The sequence below is a fragment of the Triticum urartu genome, chromosome 1 (genome assembly GCF_003073215.2).
Source record: "Triticum urartu cultivar G1812 chromosome 1, Tu2.1, whole genome shotgun sequence".
Taxonomy (NCBI): domain Eukaryota; kingdom Viridiplantae; phylum Streptophyta; class Magnoliopsida; order Poales; family Poaceae; genus Triticum; species Triticum urartu.
This window is the reverse complement of record NC_053022.1, coordinates 427,758,473-427,767,686: the sequence shown is the minus strand read 5'-3', so window position 1 is coordinate 427,767,686 and position 9,214 is coordinate 427,758,473.

Below are 9,214 nucleotides of genomic sequence, written 5' to 3'. Positions count from 1 at the left end.
GTTATCCAATATGCTAGTAAAACTCTAGACAGTGCCCAGAGAAATTATGCTACTACTAAAAAAGAATTTTTAGCAGTTGTATTTGCATGTGATAAGTTCAGACCTTATATTGTTGATTCTAAAGTCATTGTTCACACTGATCATGCTGCTATTAAATATCATATGGAAAAGAAAGATGCTAAACCTAGACTTATTAGATGGGTTCTCTTGCTACAAGAATTTGATTTGCATATTATTGATAGAGAAGGAGCTGAGAACCCAGTTGCAGCCAACTTGTCTAGGTTAGAGAATGTTCTTGATGACCCACTACCTATAGATGATAGCTTTCTTGATGAACATTTAGCTGTCATAAATGCTTCTCGTACTGCTCCATGGTATGCTGGTTATGCTAATTACATTGTTGCTAAATTTATACCACCTAGTTTCACACACCAGCAAAAGAAAAAAATTCTATGATTTAAGACATTACTTCTAGGATGACCCACACCTTTATAAAGAAGGAGTAGATGGTTTTATTAGATGTTGTGTACCTGAGCATGAACAGGAACAGATCCTACGCAAGTGTCACTCCGAGGCTTATGGAGGACACCACGCTGCAGATAGAACTACACATAAGGAAAACTCCTCTCTAAATGGGAAGGTCCTTACGTTATCGAAGAGGTCTATCGTTCCGGTGCCATATAAATCAACAACTTCGAAGGCACAAATCCAAAGGTGGTGAACGGCCAAAGAATCAAACATTATATCTCAGGTAATCCCATAAATGTTGAAACCAATGTTATTAATACCGTAACCCCAGAGGAGTACATAAGGGACACTTTCCAGAACGTTTCAGACTCCGAAAAGGAATAGGTATGTGGTACGGTAAGTAAACCGACTCCAAAACAGTTCTAATGGCAATTTTTCTCCGTATAGGAATATTTAAGAAAATAGGAAAATAAGAAGTAGTTCGGAAAGGATACAAGGCATCCACGAGGGTGGAGGGCGCGCCCCCTGCCTCGTGGGCACCTCGTGTGCCCTCCGGACTCCGATTTCTTGCACAATACTTCTTTTGGTCGGTAAAAATTCATTATATAATCTCCCGAAGGTTTTGACCACCGTACCACGGCAAAATCCCCTGTCTTCGTTTTGAGCTGTTTTCTGCCAGAGTTTCCAAGGCCAAGCATCATGTCGTCCTCCTCCTCCAACAACGCGGGCGACGATGCTTGGCTAATGAAGATAGAGATGAAGAGACAAGAACTTGGAGAGATAAACAAGGGTGATAGGATCAAGAAGGCCACGGAGGATCAAGCTCCGGCAGGAGAATAAGAAGACATACGTCAACCTTACTATAACCATCTTACCCCTACTGAAATAGAAGCTTTCAAGATGATTGAAATAGTTCGGGTGCAAAACAAGTATCTCACTCGTGAAAATATTTTGTTGCAAGAATACATCACCGCACTCGAGGGCATTATTTGCAAATTGGAGAATCTCCTACGCTCGATGTGTGACACGACTTCATCAACAACTCTATCATCACCACCACCATCTTCTTCATCACCAAAAGAGAACTGAGTATCGGGTATGGGCACTCCCCTTGGCAACTGCCAAGCTTGGGGGAGGTGCCCCAGTGTCGTATCACCATCACACTTCTATGTTTACCATTTTTCTTAGTTTGATCCTTTTGGTTATATCTTGTTCTAGTAGAATAAAGTTTAGTATGATTTAGCTTTGAGTTTTGTGTTGATCCTTATCTATGTAATCGAGTCCGTGAGCTATATATAATAAAGATTAGTTTTGAGTCAAGGGCTTGGTTATCTTGCTATGATCTTGAGGGAATAAAAGAAAAAAAGGAGAAAGAATAAAAAGAAATAAAGAGATCATATTGATCTTATGAGAGTAATGACTTCACATATAAAGAGTATGATGAATAAAAGTTGCTGAGAGTTGACAAACATAGTTTTGGTCATCGTTGCAATTAATAGGAAGTAATAAAGAAAGAGAGGTTTTCACATATAAATACACTATCTTGGACATCTTTTATGATTGTGAGCACTCATTAAAATATGACATGCTAAAAAGTTGATGTTGGACAAGGAAGACAACATAATGGGTTATGTTTTCTTATATCCGAAATAAATTATATTGTCATGGACCATCCAACATGTTCAGCTTGCCTTTCCCCCTCATGCTAGCCAAATTCTTTGCACCAAGTAGAGATACTACTTGTGCTTCCAAATATCCTTAAACCCAGTCTTGCCATGAAAGTCCACCATATCTACCTATGGATTGAGTAAGATCCTTCAAGTAAGTTGTCATTGTTGCAAGCAATAATAATTGATCTCTAAATATGTATGATCTATTAGTGTGGAGAAAATAAGCTTTATACGAGCTTGTGATATGGAAGAAATAAAAGTGACGGACTGCATAATAAAGGTCCCTATCACAAGTGGCAATATAAAGTGACGTTCTTTTGCATTAAGATTTTGTGCATCCAACCATAAAAGCACATGACAACCTATGCTTCCCTCTGCGGAGGGCCTATCTTTTATTTTTGTCCTATACCTTATACAAGAGTCATGGTGATCTTCGCCTTTCCTTTTTACATTTTATCCTTTGGCAAGCACTATATGTTGGAAAGATCCTGATATATATAGCTAATTGGATGTGGGTTTTCATAAAGCATTATTGTTGACATTACCCTTGAGGTAAAAGGTTGGGAGGCAAAACTATAAGCCCCTATCTTTCTCTATGTCCGATTAAAACTTCATACCCATAAGTATTGCGTGAGTGTTAGCAATTGTGAAAGACTAAATGATAGTTGAGTATGTGGACTTGCCGAAAAGCTCTTATATTGACTCTTTCCAATGTTATGGTAAATTGCAATTGCTTCAATGACTGAGATTATAGTTTGCTAGCTTTCAATGAAGTTTCTGATTCATACTTTACATTATGAATGGATGGTTACTTTAGCATAAGAAACCATATGACTATATATATATATGTGTGTGTGTGTGTGTTGTTGTTGTTCTAAGAATGATCATGATGCCCTCGTGTCCGTATTTTATTTTATCGACACCTCTATCTCTAAACATGTGGACATATTTTTCGATATCGGCTTCCACTTGAGGACAAGCGAGGTCTAAGCTTGGGGGAGTTGATACGTCCATTTTGCATCATGCTTTTATATCGATATTTATTGCATTATGGGTTGTTATCACACATTATGTAACAATACTTATGCCTTTTCTCTCTTATTTTACAAGGTTTACATGAAGAGGGAGAATACCGGCAGCTGGAATTCTTGGCTGGAAAAGGAGCAAATATTACAGACCTATTCTGCACAACTCCAAAAGTCCTGAAACTCCAGGAAAGTCAGTTTTGGAATATATTAAAAATATTGGGCGAAGAAAGCACCAAAGGGGGGCCAGCCACCGTCCACGAGGGTGGGGGCGCCCCCTGCCTCGTGGGCTACCTGGCAGGCCTCCGATGCCCATCTTCTGGTATAAGGTGTCTTTCGCCCTGGAAAAATCATAAGAAAGCTTTCGGGACGAAGCGCCTCCGTCTCAAGGCGGAACCTTGGCGGAACCAATCTAGGGCTTCGGCGGAGCTGTTCTACCGGGGAAACATCCCTCCGGGAGGGGGAAATTGTCACCATCATCATCACCATCGATCCTTCGGGAGCGGGTCAATCTCCATCAACATCTTCACCAGCACCATCTCCTCTCAAACCCTAGTTCATCCCTTGTATCCGATCTTTGTCTCAAAACCTCAGATTGGTACATATGGGTTGCTAGTAATGTTGATTACTCCTTGTAGTTGATGCTAGTTGGTTTATTCGGTGGAAGATTATATGTTCAGATTCTTTATGCATATTAATACTCCTCGGATTATGAACATGAATATGATTTGTGAGTAGTTATGTTTGTTCTTGAGGACATGGGAGAAGTCTTGCTATAAGTAGTCATGTGAATTTGGTATTCGTTCGATATTTTGATGAGATGTATGTTGTCTTTCCTCTAGTGGTGTTATGTGAACGTCGACTACATGACACTTCACCATTGTTTGGGCCTAGGGGAAGGCATTGGGAAGTAATGAGTAGATGATGGGTTGCTAGAGTAACAGAAGCTTAAACCCTAGTTTATGCGTTGCTTCGTAAGCGGCTGATTTGGATCCATATGTTTCACGCTATGATTAGGTTTACCTTAATTCTTCTTTCGTAGTTGCGGATGCTTGCGAGGGGGGTTAATCATAAGTGGGATGCTTGTCCAAGGAAGGGTAGTACCCAAGCACCGGTCCACCCACATATCAAATTATCAAAGTAACGAACGCGAATCATATGAGCATGATGAAAACTAGCTTGACAATATTTTCCATGTGTCCTCGGGAGCGCTTTCCTTTATATAAGAGTTTGTCCAGGCTTATCCTTTGCTACAAAAAGTATTGGGCCACCTTGCTGCACCTCGTTTACTTTTGTTACTTGTTAGCCGTTACGAATTACCTTATCACAAAACTATCTATTACCGATAATTTCAGTGCTTGCATAGAATACCTTATTGAAAGTTGCTTGTCATTTCCTTCTGCTCCTCGTTGGGTTCGACACTCTTACTTATCAAAAGGACTATGATAGATCCCCTATACTTGTGGGTCTTCAATGACCTCGTTCATGAGATCGGTTCCACCGATAGACATGCAACTGGTTTTGCGTAAAGGTGGCTGGCGAGTGTGTGTTTCTCCTGCTTTGGTTGTATCAATTTTGACTGCGGCCGGTCCTTGTTGAAGGTTAAAACTGCAAACTTGATAAATCACCATTGTGGTTTTGATGCGTAGGTAAGAACGGTTCTTGCTAGAAGCCCGTAGCAGCCACTTAAAACTTGCAACAACAAAGTAGAGGACGTCTAACGTGTTTTTGCAAGGCATGTTATGATGTGATATGGTCAAGACATGATGTGATATGCGTTGTTGTATGAGATGATCATGTTTTGTAAAAGTTATCAACAACTAGCAGGAGCCTTATGGTTGTCGCTTTATTGTAATTGTTTTACTTTATCACTATGCGTTAGCGATAGTTGTAGAAGCAATAGTTGGCGAGACGACCACGACACTACAATGGAGATCAAGGTGTCAAGCCGATGACGATGGAGATCATGATGGTGCTTTGGAGATGGAGATCAAAGGCACAACATGATGATGGCCATATCATGTCACATATTTTGATTGCATGTGATGTTTATCTTTATGCATCTTATTTTGCTTAGTACAACGGTAGCATTATAAGATGATCCCTTACTAAAATTTTAAGGTATAAGTGTTCTCCCTGAGTATGCACCATTGCGACAGTTCGTCGTGCTGAGACACCACGCGATGATCGGGTGTGATAGGCTCTACGTTCAGATGCAATGGGTACAAGACAGTTTTGCACATGCAGAATACTTGGGTTAAACTTGACAAGCCTAGCATGTACAGACATGCATAGCCTCAGAATAGTGGAGACCGAAAGGTCGAACGTGAATCATATAGTAGATATGATCAACATAGAGATGTTCATCATTGATTACTACTCCATCTCACGTGATGACCAGACATGGTTTAGCTGATTTGGATCACGTATCATTTAGATGACTTGAGGGATGTCTATCTAAGTGTGAGTTCTTAAGTAATATGATTAATTGAACTTAATTTATCATGAACTTAGTCCTGATAGTATTTGCATATCTATGTTGTAGATCAATAGCTCACGATATAGCTCCTATATATTTTTGATATGTTCCTAGAGAAAACTAAGTTGAAAGATGATAGTAGCAATGATGCGGACTGAGTCCGTGATCTAAGGATTATCCTCATTGCTGTATAGAAGAATTATGACCTTGATGCACCGCTAGGTGACAGACCTGTTGCAGGAGTAGATGTAGACGTTATGAACATTCTGCAAGCTCGATATGATGACTACTTGATAGTTTAGTGCACCATTGAAAGGATCGATATAGTTGACTAGAGGGGTGGGGTGAATAGGCAACTAACAATTTTTAGCTTTTCTTTACCAAATTAAACTTTGCATCAAAATAAGTTGTCTAGATGTGTAACTAGGTGAGCAACCTATATGATGCAACAACAACAAGCACACAAGCAAGTAAGGGATACAACGCAATATAAGCTTGCACAAGTAAAGGTGAGAGATAACCAATAGCGGAGCCAGTGGAGACAAGAATGTGTTACCGAAGTTCCTTCCCTTTGAGAGGAAGTACGTCTCCGTTGGAGCGGTGTGGAGGCACAATGCTCCCCAAAAAGCCACTAGGTCCACCATATTCTCCTCACGCCCTCACACAATGCGAGATGTCATGATTCCACTATTGGTGCCCTTGAAGGCGGTGACCGAACCTTTACAAACAAGGTTGGGGCTATATCCACAACTCAATTGGAGGCTCCCAACAATACCACGGAGCTTCACCACAATGGAATGTGGCTCCGAGCTGACCTCAACCGTCTAGGGTGCTCAAACACCCAAGAGTAACAAGATCTGCAAGGGATTAGTGGGGGGAATCAAATTTCTCTTGGTGGAAGTGTAGATCTAGGCCTTCTCAACCAATCCCTAAAGAATCAACAAGTTTGATTGGCTAGGGAGAGAGATCGGGTGAAAATGAGCTTCGGAGTAACAATGGAGCTTGGGGAAAAATAGGTAGGTCAACTTGGAGAAGAAGACCTCCTTTTATAGTGGGGAACCAATCCAACTGTTACCCCCATCTTCAGCCCACACAGAGCGGTACTACTGCTTAGTAGAGCGTTACTACCACTGGTAGCAACGGTACTACCGCGACCCCCAGCGGTACTACCGCATAGACTGAGAGTAGAAGAAGCAGAGGAAGAACGGGAGAGAGAGGAGGTCTGGGCGGCACTAGTAGCGGTGGTAGCCGCGGTACTACCGCTCATGGGCAGTACTACTGCCGCACAACCCGACACGAGAAAATGCATCCTCGAATCGATGTGGTAGCATTGACGAAACAAGACGATGTTGCCGCCTATGCCCCGAAGCGGTACTACCATTGTAGACAGCGGTACTGCCGCTTGAGGACCATAGGCGGTACTACCGCTCTGGCAGCGGTACTACCGCTTCCTCCTCACAGTCTCCACAACAGTTCAAACAGCAAGCTCCAAGGGGAGGAAAGGAGCTGGGGTGCAACAAAGACGTGTACGTGTTGATTCCACCCTAGACTTTCCAATGCGGACCCCCTCTTGATAGTACGGTGACTCCTAGGACTCAAGTCCACCAAACCGAAACACAGGAGACTACACCGTCTTCACATAAAGCTCCGAGGGGAACCAAATCGTCTTGTGCCTAGACATGAGATATCTAAAATGCTCAATGCACATGATTAGTCCGCAAAAGCATTGTCATTAATCACCAAAACCACTTAGGGAGAAATATGCCCTTACAAGCATGCTTTACGGCTTAGAACCGGGACTTCAAAAAATGTTTTGAACGCCAAGGAGCATATGAGATGTTCCAATATCTGAAATTTGTATTTCAGACTCATGCCCGTGTCGAGAGGTATGAGACCTCTGACAAGTACTTTGCCTACAAGATGGAGGAGAATAGCTCAGCTAGTGAGCATGTGCTCAAAATGTTTGGGTACTAAAAATCGCTTGAATCAAGTAGGAGTTAATCTTCAAGATAAGATAGTGAGTGACAAAGTTCTCTAGTCACTATCACCAAGCTACTAGAACTTCATGATGAACTATAATATGCAAGGGATGACGAAAACAATTCCCGAGCTCTTCGCGATGCTGAAATTGGAAAAGGTAGAAATCAGGAAAGAGCATCAAGTGTTGATGGTTGACAAGACCACTAGTTTCAAGTAAAAGGGAAAGGGAAAGAAAGGGAACTTCAAGAAGAATGGCAAGCAATTTGCCACTCCCATGAAGAAGCCCAAAGCTAGACCCAAGCCTAAAACTGAGTGGTTCTACTGCAAAGGAAATGGTCCCTGGAAGCGGAACTGCCCCAAATACTTGGCGGATAAGAAGGATGGCAAAGTGAACAAAGGTATATATGATATACATGTTATTGATGTGTAATTTACTAGTGTTCATAGCAACCCCTAGGTATTTGATACCAGTTCAGTTGCTAAGATTAGTAACTCGAATTAGGAGTTGCAGAATGAACAGAGACTAGTTAAGAGGGAAGTGACGATGTGTGTTGGAAGTGATTCCAAGGTTGATACGATCACCATCGCACACTCACTCTACCTTCGAGATTAGTGTTGAACCTAAAATAAATGTTATTTGGTGTTTGCGTTTATCATGAATATGATTAGATCATGTTTATTGCGATACAGTTATTCATTTAAGTCAGAGAATAATTCTTGTTCTATTTACATGAATAAAACCTTCTATGGTCATACATCCAATGTAAATGGTTTATTGAATCTCCATCGTAGTAATACACATATTCATAATATTGATGCCAAAAGATGCAAAATTGATAATGATAGTGCAACATACTTGTGGCACTGCCGTTTTGGTCATATCAGTGTAAAGCGCATGAAGAAACTTCATGCAGATTGACTTTTGGAATCACTTGATTATGAATCACTTTATACTTGCGAACCATGCCTCATGGGCAAGATGACTAAAACTCCATTCTCCGGAACATGGAGCAATCCAATGACTTATTGGAAATAATACATACCGATGTATGCGGTCCGATGAGTGTTGAAGCTCGCGGCGGGTATCGTTATTTTCCGACCTTCACAGATGATTTGAGCAGATATGGGTATATCTACTTAATGAAACACAAGTCTGGAACATTTGCAAAGTTCAAAGAAATTCAGAGTGAAGTAGAGAATCGTCGTAACAACAAATAAAGTTTCTACGATCTAATCACGGAGGCGAATATTTGAGTTACGAGTTTGGCCTTCATTTAAAACAATGTGGAATAGTTTCACAATTCACGCCACCTAGAAGACCACAGCGTAATGGTGTATCTGAACGTCGTAACCGTACTTTATTAGATATGGTGCGATCTATGATGTCTCTTACCGATTTACCACTATCGTTTTGGGGTTATGCATTAGAGACAGCTGCATTCATGTTAAGTAGGGCACCGTCTAAATCCGTTGAGACGACACCGTATGGTATATGGTTTGGCAAGAAACCTAAGTTGTCGTTTCTTAAAGTTTGGGGTTACGATGCTTATGTGAAAAAGCTTCAACCTGATAAGCTCGAACCCAAATCGGAG